Here is a 20,434-nt window from a genome sequence, read left to right as displayed (position 1 = left end):
ATTAAATAATCCAAATATTATTAAAAGCAAAATGCAGGGGTTTTCCTGCTGCCCCTCTGAGTTTAGGAGCAGCTGTCCTGCTCCATGGTTGCCCCCTTGATGGAACTGGAAGTTGCCTGCCTGTCTTTTCTTTTTTCTTGCATTTCTTCTTCAGACTCTTCCTCTACTTAGCACATTCTGACTCCCTTCCACATCAGGGATAAATGCATACGGGGAAGGGAAAGTGGAGAAGGAGGGACCATGCAACTGATACAACTCCTCTCCCCATTCGTGGACAAGATCTTCACCATCCCCTCTCCACTCATAGAGACTCCCTGGTCTTTCCATTGTCTTCAGTCTCTCAAATCCCACCGTATTTGTGTTGTTTCCACTTTTTCTTGACAATTACAAATAAAGCTTCTATAAACATTTATGTACAGGTTATTGTGTGAACTAAGTCTTCATTTCTCTGGGATAAATGGCCAGGAGTGTAACTGTTGGGTTGTGTGATTGTTGCATGTTTGAATTTTAAAGGAAGGCTAGTCACGGTGGCTCATGCCTGTGATCCCAGCACTTTGCGAGGCTGAGATGGGAGGATTGCCTGAGATCAGGCATTTGAGACCATCCTGGTCAACATGATAAAACCTTGTCTCTACTAAAAATACAAAAATTAGCTGGGTGTGGTGGTGGTTGCCTGTGGTCCCGGCTACTTGGGAGGCTGAGGCAGGAGAGTCGCTTGAACCTGGGAGGCAGAGGTTGCAGTGAGGTGAGATTGCACCACTGCACTCCAGCCTGGGCAACAGTGCAAGACTCTGTCTCAAAAACAAATAAATAAGTAAAAATAAAATAAAATAAAATAAAATAAAATAAATTTAAAGGAAACTGCCAGATTGTTTTTTCCCAGAATGGCTGTAACATTTTGCATTTGTACAAGCAATTTCTCCACATCCTTTCCAGCATTTGGTGTTGTGACTAATTTTTGTTTTAGCCATTTTGAAAGACATGTAATGGTATCTCATTGTGGTTTTAATTTGCATCTCCCTCATGAGTAATGATCTGGAACATCTTTTCAGGTACTTACTTGCCATAAGCATATTTTCTTTAGTGAAATGTCTATTGCCTTAATACGGTTTGGATCTGTGTCCCACCAAATTTCGTGTCAGATTGTAATCCCCAGTGTTGGAGGTGGGGCCCTGTGTGAGGTGATTGAACCATGGGGGCGGTTTCTCATGATTTAATGCTATACCCCTTGGTGCTGTCATCATGATAGTGAGTGCTCATAAGATCTGGTTGTTTAAAAGTGTGTGGAACGTGCCCTCCTCCCTTTGTCCTGCTCCAGCCATGTGAAGTACCTCACTCCCCCTTTGCCTTCTGCCATAATTGGAAGCTTCCTGAAGCCTCCCTAGAAGCAGAAGCCACTAGGCTTCGTGTACAGCCTGCAGAACTGTGAGCCAATTAAACCTCTTTTCTTTATAAATTACCCAGTCTCAGGTATTTCTTTATAGCAGTCCCAGAATGGACTAACATGGCATGTAGATTGTTTGCTCTTTTAATGTTGAGTTTTGAGGATTCTTTATACACCCTAGATACTAGTCTTTGTCAGATGTGTGGTTTGTAAATATTTTTCCCAGTATGTGGCTTGTCTTTTCTTCATCTTACCAGGACTTTATGAAGCAAAAGCATTTAATTTTGATGAAGTTCAAATTTACCAATGTTTGTTTTTGTAGATTTTGTTTTCAGTGACAAGTCTAAGAGATCTTTGCCTAGCCCTAGTTCTCAAACATTTTCTCCTATAGTTTTGGAAAAGTTTAATAGTTTCATGTTAGCATTTAACTAACATGACCCATTTTGAGTTCACTTTTGCATGAGGTGTGAGGTTTAGGGCATTGTTTATTGTGTACCCATAGATGTACAATTGCTTCAGCATCATTTGTTTGCAAAGCCGTCTTTTCTCCATTGAGTTGATTTTTTTTATCTTTGTCAAAAATCAATTTGGGCATATTTGTATGGGTCTATTTCTGGGTTCCCTAACCTGTTCTACAGATCCGTGTGTCTAACCCTCCACTAATACCACACAGTCTTAATTCCTGTAGCTTTATAGTAAGTCTCAAAATCAGGTAGACTGATTTCTCCCATTTTATTCTTCCTTTTCAAAATCGTTTTAGCTATTCTAGTGTTTTGTTGTTTCCTATAAACCCAAAAATAATCTTACCTCTATCCATAAAATACTTGAGATTTTGATTGAAATTGCACTAAACTGGAATATCAATTTGGGAGAACTGAAATCTTTACTAGAGTGAGTCTTCTATTACATAAGCACAGAATGTCTCTTCATTTATTTAGATCTTCCTTGCTTTCTTCATCAGTATTATGTAGTTTTCAGTACACAAGTCCCATACATGTTTTGTTAGACTGACAACTAAGTTTTCCTCTTTTTTTGAATGATTATAAATGTTGGTGTATATGTTTGTTGATAATATATAGGAATATAATTTATTTTTGTGTATTTATCTTGTATACTACAACTTTACTGAATTCACTTATTAGCTTTAGGAGCTTTTTGGTAGCTTCCTTGAGATTTTCTGCCTATGTCATCTGCAAACATGGACAGTTTTATTTATTCCTCTCTGATCTGTACATTTTTGTTTCATTTTACTTTTTTGTCTTAATGCACTAAATAGGAAGCTCCAGCATAGTGTGGAATAAAAGTGGTGATAGTAGGCATCCTTGCCCAGTTCTTAGGGAAGAACTTAGGTGAAAAGCACTCAGCCTTTCACTACTAAGTATAATGATGTTAAGTTGTGGGTTTTTTGTAGACGTTCTTTATCAAGTTAAGGAAGCTCTCCTTTACTCCTATTTTTCTGAGAGACCTTTTCCCCTAAAGATCATGTATTTGTCAAATAATTTTTCTGCATCAATTGATACCTTGGTCCATTTTATGTTGCTATAAAAGAATACCTGAGGCTGGGTAATTTATTAAAAAAAGAGATTTATTTCACTCAATTCTGCAGGCTGGGAAGTTCAAGAGCATTGCACCACATCTGGCTGCCTTCTGGTGGGGGCTGTTTGCTGGGACAAAACATGGTAGAGAGGTGGAAAATCAAGCAGGCATGTGCCAAGTCATCACATGGTGAAGAGCAAGCAAGAGAGAGTCTAGGAAGCCAAACTCCCTTTGACAACAACCCACTCTCTGGAGAGTGAGAATTCATTCACTCCCATAGGAAAGCATTAATCTATTCATCAATCACCCACCTCAATGACCCAAACACCTTCCACTAGGCCCCACCTTCCAACACCACCACACTGGGGATCAAATTTCACAATGAGTTTTAGCAGAAACAAACCATATCCAAACTATAGCAACTGATATGAACGTGTGATGTTTTTTATTCCTTAGCCTGTTAATATGATGGATTTCACTGACTGAATTTCATACATTGAACCAGATTGCATCACTGGAAGAAACTCCACTTGGTTATGGTGATTATCTTTTCTATATATTATGTATTATGATCAGCTTGTTATATACTGCTAAATTTTGTTTGCTCATATTTTAAAAGAATTTTGCATTTATAATTGTATTAATCTGTTATCATGCTGCTAATAAAGACATACCAGAGACTAGGTAATTTATAGAAGAAAGAGGTTTAATGGACTCAGAGTTCCATATGGCTAGGGAGGCCTCACAATCATGGTGGAAGGTGAATGAGGAGCAAAGTTACATCTTACATAGCGGCACACAAGTGGACATGTGCAGTGGAACTCGCCTTTATAAAACCATCAGTTCTCATGAAACTTATTCACTATCACAAGAACAGCAAGGGAAAGACTCATCCCCATGATTTAATTACCTCCCATTAAGTCCCTCCTATGACACATGGGGATTATTAAAAATCAAGGTGAGATTTGGGTTGGGGCATGGAGCCAAACCATATCAATAATCATGAAGAATAATGGTCTCCAGCTGTACCTCTGGAGGCAACTTTCTTCCCGATAACTTCTTCTGGGTCTTCTCTATTATTTATTGCCAAGTCAAAAGATAAAACAATGAATAGAATTTATTTCACGAGACAGCCAATTCAAACTTCAAAATCCTGAGGTATGCATTGAGACTGATAGCATACTCAAATTCATATCTAAAGTAAAAATACAGTTATCATTTTGTATTATTGAAATTTATTTTGATAATCTTATGATGGCTTCTAAAACACATCAAATGGCTAATAAAAATTTACATAAATTCTCATTTTTGTGTTATGCTTGATTAATAAAGACACCAACAAATCTACCTAATATGGTTTGACTCTGTGTCCCCACCCAAATCTCACCTTGAATTGTAACTCCCTAGAGTTGAACTGGAACTTCCCAGAGACCTGTTGAATTGCTTTGACCAAAATGCTGATCGTGATATGGACAATAAGGTCCAGGCTGAGGTGGTCTCAGATAAAGATGAGAAACTTGTTAGGAACTGGAGTAAAGGTCACTCTTGTTATGCAAAGAGATCAGTGGCATTTTGCCCCTGCCCTAGAGATGTGTGGAACTTTGAATTTGAGAGAGATTGTTTAGGGTATCTGGTGGAAGAAATTTCTAAGTAGCAAAGTGTTCAAGATAAAGCAGAGCATAAAAGTTTGGAAAATTTGCAGCCTGACAATGTGATAGTAAAGAAAAAAACATTTTCTGGGAAGAAATTCAAGCCTGCTGCAGAAATTTGCATAAATAGCAAGGAGCTGAATGTTAATCACCAAGGCAGTGGAGAAATATCTCCAGGGTGTGTCAGAGACCTTTGCAGCAGCCCTTCCCATCACAGGCCTGGAGGCCTAGGTGGAAAGAATGGTTTTGTGGGCTGGGCCCAGGAACCCCTGCTGTGTGCAGCCTAGGGACTTGGTGGCCTGAGTCCCAGCCACTCCAGCTGTGGCTAAAAGGGGCCAAGGTACAGCTGGGGCCATGGCTTCAGTGGGTGCAAGGCCCAAGGCTTGGCAGCTTCCACATGGTGTTGAACCTGTGGGTGCATGGAAGTCAAAAACTGAGGTTTAGTAACCTCTGCCTAGATTTCAGAGGATGTATGGAAATGCCTGGATGTCCAGGCAGAAGTTTGCTGTGGGGACAGAGCCCTCATGGAGAACCTCTGCTAGGGCAGTGCAGAAGGGAAATGTGGGGTTGGAGCCCCCACACAGAGTCCCCACTGGGGCACTGCCTAGTGGAGCTGTGAGAAGAGGGCCACCATACTTTAGAGCCCAGAATAGTAGATCCACTGATAACTTGCACCATGGAAGTTATCCTGTACCTGGAAAAGCTGCAGACACTTAACGTGGGAAAGCAGCCAGGAAGGGGGGTGTACCCTGCAAAGCCACAGGGGTGGAGCTGCCAAAGGCCATGGGAGCCCACTTCTTGCATCAGCATGACCTGGATTTGAGACATGGAGTCAAAAGAGATCATTTTGAAGCTTTAAGATTTGAGTGCCCCGCTGGATTTCAGACTTGCATGAGGCCCTTCATTTTGCCAATTTCTCCCATTTGGAATGGCTGTATTTACCCAATGCTTGTACCACCTCATTGTGTCTAGGAAGTAACTAACATGCTTTTGATTTTACAGGCTTATAGGTGGAAGAGACTTGTCTTGTCTCAGATGAGACTTTGGACTATGGACTTTTCAGTTAATGCTGAAATGAGTTAAGACTTTGGGGAACTGTTGGGAAAGCATGATTGGTTTTGAAATGTGAGGACATGAGATTTGGAGGGGCCAGGGGCAGATTAATATGGTTTAGCTCTGTGTCCCCACCCAAATCTCACCTTGAATTGTAATAATCCCCATGTGTCATAGGAGGGACTTGGTGGGAGGTAATTGAATCATGGGGATGGGTTTTTTCTATGCTGTTCTCATGATAGCGAATGCATCTCATGAGATTTGATGATTTTATAAAGGGAAGTTCTTCTGCACATACCTGTTTGCCTGCTGCCATGTAAGACGTAACTTTGCTCTTCATTCACTGTAGTAGTCTGTTTTCATGCTGCTAATAAAGACATATCTGAGACAGGGAAGAAAAAGAGGTTTAATTGGACTTACAGTTCCACATGGCTGGGAAGGCCTCAGAATCATGGTGGGAGATGAAAGACACTTCTTACATGGCAGCAGCAAGATAAAATGGGGAAGAAGCAAAAGTGGAAAACCCTGATAAACCCATCAGATCTCGTGAGACTTGTTCACTATCACTAGAATGACACAGGAAAGACTGGCCCCCATGATTCAATTACCTGTTCTGGGGCCCTCCCACAACACGTGGGAATTCTTGGAGATACAATTCAAGTTGAGATTTGGGTGGGTACATAGCCAAACCATATCATTCACCTTCCAGCATGATTGTGGGGCCTCCCCAGCCATGTGGAACTGTTCCCAGACCAAACTGAGGGTCAAGCTGCTTATTCTCATGGCCCAATAATGAGATGCTGATGAAATGGGAAAGGGCAGAGTTTTTATTTCTGTAACAGGTTACAGAGAGAAGGCCCAGAAAATATCACCAGACCAACTCAAAATTAGTTTTCCAGAGATTATATACCTTCTAAGCTTTATGTCTACATGTAAGTGTGCATTCATCTGAAGACATAGTGATTAACTTCTTTTAATCTATAACTAAGATCTGAGTCCTGAAGACCTTCCTCTGGAGCCTCAGTAAATTCACTTAATCTAAATGGGTCCAGGTGCTGGGGTGATTACCCTTATCTTGTCTCCTGCTAAATCATGGAGGTTTGGGGAGTTCCTTCAGACCCGCAATAAACTTGTTTGCAGAGGCCTGGGAAGTGTCTTCAGACCCCCAATAAAACTTGTTTAATCCTAAACAGGTCCTGTTAAGAATTCTTTTGTTATCTTGTCATGCTTTAAGGCAGAGGAAAGGCCTAGGCAAAACTCTTGGTGGGCCTTTTTGTTACATTCCAGCCTTTGTATAAGGACACTGGCTCTTTTAGCTTTTAATATTTAATTTAACAACTCAGTCAGTACTGAAACAGTTGTTATGGTGGCTGCATTAATGAGACCTGGCTTGCCACAGAACTGTGAGCCCATTAAATCTCTTACCTTTACAAATTACACAGTCTTGGATATGTCTTTATTAGCAGTGTGAGAATAGACCAATACACTACCAATCCAATCTAACTCCAAACATGAGCGAAGAAAGCTAAGCAGATTTGGGATGTAGGGACATAGTTCCTTGTCAGGGCCAGTATTGGTAGGGCCAATACTGGTAGCTCAATGTCTCACCCCTACCCTTGCCACAACTGAGTTTCCAAAGCTTTTTTAAAGTTCAAGAATAACACAGAATAGAAAAGAATTATCACAGACCACACTTTCCACATAACCACCACCCAGGTCAAGAAATAGAACTTTAACAACAGCACCCTAGAAGCCTCCTCCCAGCTCCCTCCCATGCCCAGTTCCCATCCCTATTCCTATCTCTCCTCAATGGCAGAATAGCTCTTCCTGTCATTCTTTTCTGAGTAGAAAGTCTTGTATCTGATTGGAGCAGCCTGGGAAGGTGAGTTTCTGGCATTTACGCCATAGAGATGAAGATTTAAAATAATTCCTCAAGGATAGGAAGGGTTTTCACAGGTTTTGAACAGCTTTACAGTATCACAAACTGTTACCATGTTCTCCAATGGGCAAATAAGCATCTCAATCTTGTTAGGTTGAGCCAGGTGAAATTTTAATTTTTGTAGGTTAAAAGTGGCTGAGTATCAGCAGTTTCCTGTGGTTTAACCTAATAGAAAAGAGTGTCAGTTAAAGCACAGGAAATGGAAAAGCATCTGACAGAGATGAATAAGGAAGTGCTCAGGAAAGGTGTGAATGCTTGAAGCCAGCATCAGTTAGTAATGTGAGGCTTTGAACCTGTAAGTTACCTAGTTTATTACCTCCAGCCTCTCTCGTTGCTATATGAGAAGTTTGTGGAACTAAGACAAGTGGTCTCTGTGTGCATGTGTTTGTTGCTTAGTAAGCACTGCAAGGGAAGGAACACTGGGGGAATTTAAAGGAACTGGCTGTGAAACCTCAAGACAGGAAGGAAGCTTCGCAGCTTGGTAGGTGCCGGTAGAGAATTGTCCAAGCAAGACAGAGCTACAGCCTTGTTTGCATCCTGTTCTGAAGGCAGCAGGGTGGGTTGTACTACATTTTATAACACTTCTAAGTGGCTGTGGTTAAAATACACATCCTTAATGCAAGAAAATCACCAGGTGGCACAAAGACAGGCTATAATTACATTCAGGTCAACATTGCTTAATAGAGGAAAAATAGAAATGACCTAGATGTCCAATTATGAGAGACTTTTAATATAAATTATTTATGCATGTAATAGAGTGCTAAATAGTACCTAAAATAGTATTGTAGAAAAATATTTAATGACAAATAAAGCTGTTCAGGAAGCAGTAGTCTAATGATTAAAAGTATAGACTGCAGAGCCAAAATGCTATATTTGAGTCCTGGCTCTACTTACTAGCTGAGCTAAGGTGGGCAAGTTCCTCACTTGAGGTGTTAGAAGAGTTACTATAGGTAAAGCATGCAAAAGAGTTTCTGGAACATAAGAGGCACTGTGTATGTGTCAACTATTATGATGATTATTGTTGTTGACTGAATGTTTGTGTTCCCCCAAATTCATATATTGAAATCCTCCATCTGATGGTAGTAAGAGGTAACTAGGTCATAGGTAATTACCTCTGGGAGGTAATTAGGTCATAAGGATGGAGCCCTCATGAATAGGATTTGTGCCCCTAGAAGATGAGACAGAAGAGCTTGTTTTTCTCTGCCTTGTGAGGATACAACCAGAAGATGACCATCTGCAAATCAGGAAGCAGGCTTTCTCCAGACACCACATCTGCCAGTACCTTGAGCTTGGACTTCCAAGCCTCCAGAACTGTGAGAAATGAATGTTTATGGTTTAAGCCACTCAGTCTATGGTATATTTGTTATAGCAAGCCAAACTGACTAAAACAAGCATATTCTTAAGGAAATCAACAAGGTTTAAAAACATAGTATATACTAATTAATCACGTGTATTTACTTTTGCTCCCTTACAAAATCTCACTAAAAAGGCTGGGCATGGTGGCTCATACCTGTAATCTCAGCACTTTGGGAGTCCAAGGTGGGTGGATCACCTGAGGTCAGGAGTTCAAGACCAGTCTGGCCAACATGGTGAAACCCCCTCTCTACTAAAAATACAAAAATTAGCCAGGCATGGTGGTGCACACCTGTAATCCCAGCTACTCAGGAGGCTGAGGCAGGAGAATTGCTTAAACCCAGGAGGCGGAGGTTGCAGTTAGCTGAGATCATGCCACCGCACTCCAGCCTGGGTGACAGAGCAAGACTCCATCTCAAAAACAAACAAACACAAAACTCACTAAAAGAACAGTAAAGGAATTGAGCAATCAAAGTCCATGAAGACAGAAGGAAAATGGAGATGCAGCACATACATGTTTTGGCCAAATGCTAAATGGGTGAATGTTAAAATCAATGTTTGTCCAAAACCAAGGCTAACACCAAATAGCACCATCGTTTGATTAAATTTCTGAGATATGAGAATAAGTATAAAGTTTCAATTAATATTTCAATTTTATTATGAAAAATTTTAGTAGTCAAATATTAGAAATTTGACATTGTTGAGCAGTAACCCAATTTTCTCAGCACCGTCAGCTGTGGAATGCTCCGAGGGTCACTATATTGCACACTGGCAATACTAAAGGCATTGCTGGTTTTAACTGAGGTGAGTAGAGTGAAAGATTGTGTTTTTTTTTTTTTTTTTTTTTTTTTTGAGAGAGTCTCGCTCTGCCGCTAGGCTGGAGGGCACTGGTGCGATCTCGGCTCACTGCAAGCTCCGCCTCCTGGGTTCACGCCATTCTCCTGCCTCAGCCTCCCAAGTAGCTGGGACTACAGGCACCCACCATCATACCTGGCTAATTTTTTGTTTTTTAGTAGAGACGGAGTTTCACCGTGTTAGCCAGGATGGTCTCGATCTCCTGACCTCGTGATCTGCCCACCTCGGCCTCCCAAAGTCCTGGGATTACAGGTGTGAGCCACCGCGCCTGGCCAAGTGGAAGATTTTAGTAGTACTAGTAGTAGTAGTAGCAGCAGCAGCATTTTGGCCAGCTCTGCCAGTGTGGGATAATTATTGATTGTAATGTTAACATTAAGTTGCCAAGTCTTTTTCCCTCTCTAATAGTAACTGCCTAAAGCAGAGAGTTAACTCCTCTTTGGTTTCTGCAATTAAAACTTACATGATGGTGATAATGCAATTTCATTGAGGCAAACCACTTCCTTTAAAAGATGCTTAAATATATTTAGAAAGAGACTTAATATCACTGCCCTTCTTTCTTTTTCTTTTTTTGGGGGATAGGTGGGCAGATAGGCATTGGATCGTTTATCAAAACTTTATCAAAAGTTTTGTCCTGATATCCTGATCTAGAAATATGGCAATGGATAGAAGCAATTGGTTTGAAAGTTAGAAAAATTCTCTTTAAATTTCCATTTGTATCTCAATTTTTATTGTAAGCACTCTAATTCCAGCATCTATCCTGGAATAGAAGGATAGATGGAGCTTTACAACAGGTAACATATAAAAGATACTTGGCCTCTCAAGGCACATCAGTTTGGTATACTCTGCAGCATACTCCAGGATACAAACTGCTTTTTCTGCAAGCAACTATTGGGTTTTTGATCTGCTAGACTGACAGAAAAAAAAGTTCCTGAATTATAATTTTCTCCATGTTGTTTACAAAGTGCTAATTCTGTATTTTGTATTTGACACTTGGACATGCCATGTGTGACCACTTGGTGAATTAATTTGATTATTGTTGACCTCTGCTTCTATTTCGCTTGGCTGCCAAGAGCTTTCTGGGTCTCACACAGTTAAAATCACATTAAACCTAACTGAGGAGATATTAACATAATGGAAAGTCAGTGAAGAAAAGTGTTAGGCAATTGTCAATGACAATATGACAGCCATGATGGAGGCTATTGATTATCTGGGAGCCACAAGCATCTGATGTGTTGGTCATAGGCTCAGTTGTGTGTTCAGACAGTAATGATAGAACAGAGTAAGGTAACAGGAGTATTAGAAGTGGACAGTGAGAGAGTGGGCCCCTTGCCTCAATCTTCATCTCAATCTACCTGAATAGAAGGGATATGGAACTGCCTTGTCTACTCATTCAATTTGTTGATTTAAGATGGAATGAAAGCTGTGCAATGTTAAAGAAGCTGTTTGAATGAAAACAAGTCTTAATACTGCTTTTGTATGTAACATTGCCAGCCTAGCAGGACAAAAATTCACTAACTGATATGCCTAGTTTTTCTGCAAGGAATTTTGTACCTAGAATTCATAGCTTCAGCAAATTGCCAAAAAATATTTTCTGTTCAATTATTGCAAATATTTGGCAGTACATGGTAATTATTTTGGCAAGTTTCCATTTAAATTGTTGGCCTCTATGAGACTCAAAATTATAAAGTGTTTTAATTAAGGAGATTTGGAAGTTTTGCTATTTTGAAGTTTTATTACTAGAAAAAATTGTTAATTAGTAGAAACATTTCTCCATTTGCTGAGACCAGCTCAGTCATGGAGACCCTAACCCAGTGGCACTAGAGAAGCTAAAGACACACACACAGAAATATCACATGTGGAGTGGGAAATCAGGGATCTCACAGCTGTCAGAGCTGAGAGTCTTGAACAGAGATTTACCCACATATTTATTGACAGCAAGCCAGTGATAAACATTGTTTCTATAGATTATAAATTAACTAAAAGTATTCCTTATGGGAAATAAAGGGATGGGTCTGGCTAGTTATCTGCAGCAGGAACATGTCCTTAAGGCACAGATTGCTCATGCTATTGTTTGTGGTTTAGGAACACCTTTAAGTGATTTTCTGGCCTGGGTGGGCCAGGTGTTCCTTGCCCTAATTCCGGTAAACCCACAACCTTCAATGTGGGAGTCATGGACATCATGAATATGTCACAGTGCTGCAGAGATTTTGTTTATGGCCAGTTTTGGGAGACTACTCCCAACATGTCTCCCTTCTTTGTTTTGCAAAGCGATAGAAGCAAAGGCAGCTTTTTCACAGGAGAGTGGATCTGCATCTGCAGACTATACAAAGACAAACAACACAGATTAAAAGCACAATCATCACTGAAATCACAGAGCTTCCAAGTGTTTTTATTCATTTCAATGGGTTACTAGCAGCTAATCCGTCTGCAGCTCCTTCAAGCACTCCAGTTCCTGGCATTAAGGTCAGGTGTGCCTGGGATGCTTTAAATATTTGTTCTTTTAATTTTGCAATATCCAAAGACAAGTTTGTAGAATGTCCTTATAGATGCTTTTTTATTCTTTCCCAAATTTTGATCTTGTTAAGAGCTATTAAGAGTTTCCACAAATCCTCATGTTTAGCTCCTACAATGGGCCATATCATTTGAGGTTGAGGTGCCACTGTACTGCGATGTTTCCAGATAATAGGAACTCTTGCCATACTTCTTACCATTTCTACCATCTGACCATTTTGTTCAGACCAGCTGAACATAGTGTGGCTGTGGCATGCAGACTGAGAGGTGCAATTCAAGCTAAACATCCCCTTAGGGGACTAATCAATAATGATTCCATAGGAATTGTTGCACAGCACCTCTGCCTGTTCTGCAAAGCAATCTTCCTAAACAAGTACATTCATTTTTTATGGCCAGGTCCAATCCTGTTTACAAATAGGTTTTTGAGGGCAGTATGCCTTAATTGTAGGAGCAGATTCATTATGGTAAATACTGAGATCAGAAAGCATGTGTAACTGTGTCATAAAGTGATTACATCCAGGCATTATTGCCATTCAAGATTGACAAATATGCCCAATAAGTATAATTGTTCTCTGTGTCAGCCCTTGTTGAAGGAATACTCATGGCAATGGTGATCACCTCTATCATAGCTACCATTAAATTACTCATTGTGACTGGTTGTCCTGCTTTCCCCAGGTTTTCTTCCACCATCCGTGACAGCTTCTTGATCTGTCCCCAAGTAGGTGGCTGTGTTCGACAGGTGTTGCTTGTGACAGTTGGGATCCTCCTCAGCATCAGTCTCGACTGCAACCGGGGGGTCCTTGGGATCCTCCCAGAATCTTTTCCTTGGCATCTGACTCCTGATAAGGTTTCAGGTGTCTTGATGGTATCCAAATCGGCTGGTGATTCAGTCCTGGAGAAACACAAGCATAACCTCTACCCCAGGTTATTATTTTACATATTTCCCAACTTTTTGTTATTGGATCTCCCCATCAAACCAGTTGTTCTGCTTCTGTCTTTGCAACTGGTTTCTGTAGATGCTGTTCAGCTGCTGATAACATCTGGCCTTTAGGCAGGCTCAAAAAATTTAAAGTTAATAATGCTAGACTCAATTGCATATGGGGTGTCCCATAGTCCCTGTTTTCCCCCTTCTGCTTTTGCAACTGCTGTTTCAGGGAGATTCATTCTTTCCACTATGGCTTGTCCTTGAGAATTATATGGGATACCAGTAATGTGTTTAATATTCCATATAGAGAAAAATGTAGCTAGAGCTTGGCTAGTATAGCCTGGGGCATTATCTGTTTTAATAGAAGCTGGAATGCCCATCACTGCAAAACACTGCAAAAGGTAACATTTAATACAGCCATAAGACTCTCCTGATTGGCATGTAGCCCAGACAAAGTGATAAAAGGTGTCCACACATACATGTACGTAAGCTAGTCTCCCAAATGAGGGAACATGTGTGACATCCATTTGCCAAAGAGAATTAGGTTCCTGTCCTTGAGGATTAACTCCTCCAGTAAAAGATGAGGAATGCACCATTTGGCAAGTTGGGCATTGCTGGATAATAGCTTTAGCTTCTTTCCAGGTAATGCTGTATCTGCTTTTGAGACCAGAGGCATTAACATGGGTTAAATTGTGAAAGTGTCTAGCATTAGATATCGCATTAACAACTAGGTGATCAGCCATCTGATTCCCTTCAGTTAAAGGTCCTGGAAGAGGTGTATGAGCCCTAATGTGAGTGATGTAAAAAACAGTGCATTCTACTGCTAACTGCTGTTTGCAATTGGGTAAAGACATCAGTTGTTCATCTGTATGAAATTGTAACTGAGCATTTTCAATTAATTGTGTGGAATGAACCATGTATGAAGAATCAGAAATCACATTAATAGGCATATTAAAAGCAGTCAATACCTCAATTACAGCTACAAGCTCCACTTTTTGAGCTGAAGTATAGGGTGTCTGGAAAACTTTACCTTTTCATCCAGAATAAGAAGCTTTACCATTACTAGACCCAAGTGTAAAAACATTCTCAGCACCTTCAATTGGTTTCAATTTAATTATTTTAGGGAGAATCCAATTAGTTAATTTCAAAAATTGAAACAGTTTCATTTTAGGAAAATGATTATTGAGAATACCCACAAAGTCAGCTAAACTTGTTTGCCAAGTAAGACTATTTACAAAAGCTTGCTGTATTTGTGCCTTCATGAGAGGGACAATAATTTTTCCAGGATCATATTCATGTAATTTAACTATCTGAGTTCTCCTATTTCCTATCATAGTAGCGATTTGATCCAAACAAGGAGTTAGAGTCTGTGAATTAGTATGTGGAAGAAAAAGCCACTCTACTAAGTCCTGCTCTTGGCCATTAGGAGGTGAATGCTGAGTTGGAAAAATTAGCAAATCTACAGTCGTCTCTGGATCTATTCTATTTTTTGAGCTTTATGGACTTGCTTTTCGATCAGCTGCAGCTCTGCCTCAGCTTCTTTTGTTAATTGTCGAGGGCTAGTGAGACTAGGATCTCCTTTAAGGATAGAAAATAGATTACTCATGGCAGAGGTAGGAATGCCTAGAGCAGGTCGTATCCAATTAATGTCCCCTAGTAATTTTTGAAAGTCATTTAATGCTTTCAATTGATCCCTACATATGGCTACTTTCTGTGGCACAATGGTAATGTCATTTACTAAGGTCCCCAAGTAGAAGTAAGGAGTAGTGGTCTGAATTTTGTCAGGAGCTATAATTAAACCAGCATGAGAAATCAAATTTTGCAAGTGATCATTACATTGTAGTAATATTTCTCAAGTGGGGGCAGCACGAAGTATATTGTCCATATAATGAATAATGTAACACTGTGAAAATTTTTTATGAGTAGGTTCAATTGCTTGCCCTACATAAGTCTGGCAAATTATTGGACTGTTTAACATGCCTTGTGGCAACACTTTCCAGTGAAAATTCTTAGCAGGCTGCAGGTTGTTTACTGTAGGAATTGTAAATGTAAACCGTTCACAGTCTTGCTCAGCTAAAGGGATAGTAAAGAAACAGTCTTTTAAATCTATGACTATTAAAGGCCAATTTTTTGGAATCATAGCAGGAGAAGGCAATCCTGGCTGTAATGCTCCCATAGGTGGTATAACTGAATTAATGTCTCTTAAATCAGTTAACATTCTCCATTTACCGAATTTTTTCTTAATTATGAAAACTGGAGAATTCCAAAGGGAAAATGTTGGAGCTACGTGTCCTTTTTCTAATTGTTCATTAACGAAGTCCTCTAAAGCCGCCAGTTTCTCTTAGCAGCCATTGTTCTATCCAAATTGGCTTATCTGTTAACCATTTTAAACATATAGCTTCTGGAGGCTTAACAATGGCTGCCATCAAGAATGATATTGTGTCTGGAATTGGTGGGTTCTTGGTCTCACTGACTTCAAGAATGAAGCTGTGGACCCTTGCGGTGAGTGTTACAGTTCTTAAAGGTGGTGTGTCCAGGGTTTGTTCCTTCTGATGTTTGGATGTGTTCAGAGTTACTTCCTTCTGGTAGGTTCATGGTCTTGCTGGCTTCAGGAGTGAAGCTGCAGACCTTCGCGGTAAGTGTTACAGCTCTTAAGGTGGTGCATGTGGAGTTGTTCGTTCCTCCCATCCAGAGTTGTTCATTCCTCCCGGTGGGTTTGTGGTCTTGCTGGCCTCAGGAGTGAAGCTGCAGACCTTTGGGTGAGTGTTACAGCTCATAAAGGCAGTGCGGACTCAAAGAGTGAGCAGCAGCAAGATTTATTGCAAAGAGTGAAAGAACAAAGCTTCCACAGTGTGGAAGGGAACCCGAGTGAGTTGCCGCTGCTGGCTTGGGCAACCTGCTTTTATTCCCTTATCTGACCCACCCACATCTTGCTGATTGGCCCATTTTACAGAGAGCTGATTGGCCCATTTTACAGAGAGCTGATTGGTCCATTTTACAGAGAGCTGATTGGTCCATTTGACAGGGTGCTGATTGGTGCGTTTACAATCCCTGAGCTAGACACAGAGTGCTGATTGGTGTATTTACTATCCTCTAGCTAGACGTAAAAGTTCTTCAAGTCCCCACTAGATTAGCTAGACAAAGAGCACTGATTGGTGCATTTACAAACCTTGAGCTAGACACAGAGTACTGACTGGTGCATTTACAATCCTCCAGCTAGACAAAAATTCTCCAAGTCCCCACCTGATTAGTTAGATACAGAGTGCTGATTGGTGCATCCACAAACCCCAAGCTGGACACAGAGTGCTGATTGGTGCATTTACAATCCTCCAGCTAGACATAGAAGTTCTCCAGGTCCCCACCAGGTTAGCTAGACACAGAGCACTGATTGGTGCATTCACAAACATTTAGCTGTACACAGAGTGCTGATTGGTGCATTTACAATCCCTGAGCTAGACACAGAGTGCTGATTGTTGCATTTACAATCCTCTAGCTAGACATAAACATTCTCCAGGTCCCCACCAGATTAGCTAGACATAGAGCACTGATTGGTGTGTTTACAAACCCCAAGCTAGACACAGAGTGCTGATTGGTGCATTTACAACCCTCCAGCTAGACATAAAAGTTCTCCAAGTCCCCACATGACTCAGGAGCCCAGCTGGCTTTGCCTAGTGGATCCCATGCCGGGGCTGTGGGTGGAGCTGCCCACCAGTCCCGCACCACATGCCTGCACTCCTCAGCCCTTGGGCAGTTGATGGGACCGGGTGCCACAGAGCAGGGGGTGGCGCTCATTGGGGAGGCTCTGGTCTCACAGGAGCCCACCATGGGGGGGCTCAGGCATGGCAGGCTGCAGGTCCCAAGCCCTGCCCCACAGGGAGGTGGCTGAGGCCTGGCAAGAATTTGAGCACAGTGCGGGTGGGACGGCAGTGCTGTGGGACCTGGTGCACCCTCTGGCAGCTGCTGGCCTGGGTGCTAAGCCCCTCACTGCCCGGGGCTGACAGTGCCAGCTGGCCACTCCGAGTGCAGGGCCCACCGAGCCCACACCCACCCGGAACTAGTGCTGGCCCATGAGTGCCACATGCAGCCCTGGTTCCCATGCGCGCCTCTCCCTCCACACCTCCCTGCAAGCAGAGGGAGCCAGCTCCAGCCTCTGCCAGCCCAGAGAGGGGCTCACACAGTGCAGCAGTGGGCTGAAGGGCTCCTCAAGCATGGCAAGAATGGATGCCGAGGCTGAGGAGGCACTGAGAGTGAGTGAGGGCCATCAGCACATTGTCATCTCTCAGTCCCCCCTCTAAACAGGACACCCCAACTGCTGCTGGGAATTTGGCTAACTGCTCTAGCTACTTCCTGCTGGATAGGGGTGATGAAGGTGTCCTGCAGTTGTGGTGTCCTGCAGTTGTAGTGTCCTCCAGAGGGGAGCTCTCTAGGCCAGCGAAAGTACCAGCAGGTTAGTCCAGGGTTCCTCGGTAGAAGTTGTTAGTTGAACTCATTTGGGGCTCCATTTGTAAGACCATCTGTAGCTTGATGGCCTCAATTCTAGAGGAAACAAATTTGACAAGAAGGTTAAAAATACAGGGCCCAAAGGCTAGTAACAACAAGATGGCTGCCACAGGACCTAGAAACGGGAGAAGCCATGTTGCCCAACTCCAGAGGTTGGTATAAGAGTTTGAAAGGCATTGTCTGATTTCAGAAGCCTTTTCCTGTAAACACTGGGTGGCATCTTGTACTATCCCTGACTGGTTAGTGTAAAAACAACACGCTTTTCCTAAGAAGGTACAGAGTCCTCCTTTCTCAGCAGTGAGGAGATCTAGGCCTCAGTGGTTTTGGAGAGTCGCTGCTGCCAAAGAGTCTATTTGGGATTGTAAAGTAAGGATAGATTTCATTATTTCTTGCAAACTGTCTGAGAAATCCTTTGAGAGTGTGTGGCAGTAGGATAATGAAGTAGATACACCAGCTATTCCAGTCCCTGTAGCAGTAGCCATTCCTAACCCTATAGGTAGGGGTATTACTTGTATGGCTCTGCCCTGATGGACTTGAGCTTTGAGGGATACTGATAGGGTCTGATTTCCTGGGGCAATGTTAATGTTGGGACTTGGAAAGACTAAGATGCAGGTGCCAGTCCAGTTAGTGGGAAGGCAGATACAGGTCGGCGTTCCACATGAGAATATGCCTTGGCTGGGTAGACAGAAATTTACCCTGGCTTTTAAAGGAATAGGGTACACTGTTTTTTTCTTTACTACTTCCATCTCTCTCTCTTTGACTTTCTCTCTGTTTCTCTCTCTGTCTCCTTTTCTTTGACTCTCTTTTTCCTCTCTCTCTCTTTCTGACTTCCTGTATCTTTCTCTCTTTCCTTTCTGCTGGTCTTCCCCTGCCTCTGCCAGCTGCTTATGCTGCTGTTCTCCCCTCTCCTTCCCCTTTTTGATGGCTTTGGCAGTGTAAGACTGCCACCTTCTTCAGTTTTTGCACTGTGTGCAGTAACTCCATGATTTCCTTGTGGTATTTAATGGGGGTTCCCAGAGGTTAGGAACTCCCTTTCTTTCCATATTGCGGCATGGGCATGGAGGATTAGATAAGCATACTTGCTATCTGTATACACATTTATTCTTTTTCCCTTTCCCAGTTCTAAGGCTCGGGTAAGTTCCACTAGTTCTGCTAACTGGGCACTGGTCCCTGGGGGAAGAGGCTTACTTTCAAATATGGTTACATCACTAACTGTGGCATAACCTGCCCTTTGTATTCCATTCTCCACAAATGAACTTCCTTCGGTATATAGGTTAAGGTCAGGATTAGCTAAGGGGACCTCTAAGAGATCATCTCAGACAGCATAAGTCTGAACTATAATTTGTTGGCAGTCATGCTCGATTGGTTCCCCATCTTCTGGGAGAAAAGTGGCACAGTTGAGGGCCACACACATGTGTATTTGAAGCACTGGTCCCTCAAGGAGTAGTGCCTGGTTTCTAAGTAGGCAGTTGTCTGACAGCCATAAACTTCCTTTGGCACCTACTATGCCATTTACATCATGAGTAGTCCAGACAGTGAGATCCTTTCCTTGTATTATCTTGATAGCCTCTGACACTACGATGACCACCGCCACAACTACCCTTAAACAATGAGGCCAGCCTTTTGCCACTACAACAATTTCCTTACTTAGGTATGCCACTGGTTGTGGGGTTGTCCCACGAGTCTGAGTAAGTACTCCAAGAGCTATCCCTGCTCTCTCTGTGACATATAAAGAGAAGTTTTCTCCTGTTGGAAGGCTTAAAGCTGGAGCTTGTAATAGGGCCTGCTTTAAAGTTTTGAAGGCTGTTTCTGCCTCTGGTTCCCATTCTACTAGATGAGTATTTTGCCCTCTGGGTTTCCTTAATTAGAGTATAGAGGGGTCTGGCTATCTTGCTGTATCCAGGGATCCATAGTTGGCAAAAGCCAGTAATTCCAAGGAACCCCTGCAACTGTTTTAATGTCTTAGGGCAAGGATAAGCCAGTATAGGCTGTATTCATTGCTTGCTGAGGGCCCTGGTCCCTCTGGCTAAGATTAGGCCTAGATATTTGACCTGCTGTAGGCAAAGCTTGGCCTTCGACCTAGACACCTTGTACCCTTGATTAGCTAGAAAGTTCAAGAGATCTACAGTAGCCTGCTGGCACGAGGCTTCCAAAGTGGTAGCCAAAAGTAAATCATCCACATACTGAAGGATCAGAGTGCCTGGATTTGAGAAGTGGCCTAGATCTTGGGCCAGTGCCTGATCAAAGAGATGAGGGCTATCCCTAAACCCTTGGGGCAAGACCATCCACGTAAGTTGGGACATGTGGTCTGTGGGATCCTCAAAGGCAAAGAGAAACTGGGAGTCAGAGTGCAGGGGAATATAGAAGAAGAAATCCTTGAGGTCCAGAACTATGAACCATTCTGCTTCCTCTGATATTTGAGAGAGCAGGGTATAGAGGTTGAGTACAACTGGATATAGACAAATTACTGCCTCATTGATGAGTCTAAGATCTTGCACTAATCTCCACTGACTGTTCGGTTTTTGTACTCCTAGAATTGGGGTGTTGCAGGGACTGCTGCATTTCCTTACTAAGACTTGAACTTTTAAATGTTTAACAATATCCTGTAATCCTTTATGAGCTTCAGGCCTTAAGGGATATTGCCTTTGATAAGGAAAAGTGGTGGGATCTTTTAACCTGATTTGGACTGGGCAGGCATTTTTTTGCCCTTCCAAATTGTCCTTCCAATG

General features: G+C 42.1%; 1 protein-coding gene across 1 annotated transcript in view; it reads left to right on the top strand.

Moving 5' to 3' along the window:
- TXNDC16 (thioredoxin domain containing 16) overlaps positions 1-20,434 on the top strand; it is a 460,012-nt gene that overhangs the window by 391,034 nt on the left and 48,544 nt on the right. The window contains exon 22 of the transcript XR_010137039.1: positions 3,377-3,459. The gene's annotated coding sequence lies outside the window, so the exon portion shown is untranslated. The remainder of the gene's footprint in view (positions 1-3,376; positions 3,460-20,434) is intronic.

This window comes from Pongo abelii, chromosome 15, assembly GCF_028885655.2.
Source record: "Pongo abelii isolate AG06213 chromosome 15, NHGRI_mPonAbe1-v2.0_pri, whole genome shotgun sequence".
Lineage (NCBI taxonomy): Eukaryota > Metazoa > Chordata > Mammalia > Primates > Hominidae > Pongo > Pongo abelii.
Note: the sequence above shows the minus strand (reverse complement) of the source record. Positions and strands in the feature narration are given on the sequence as shown.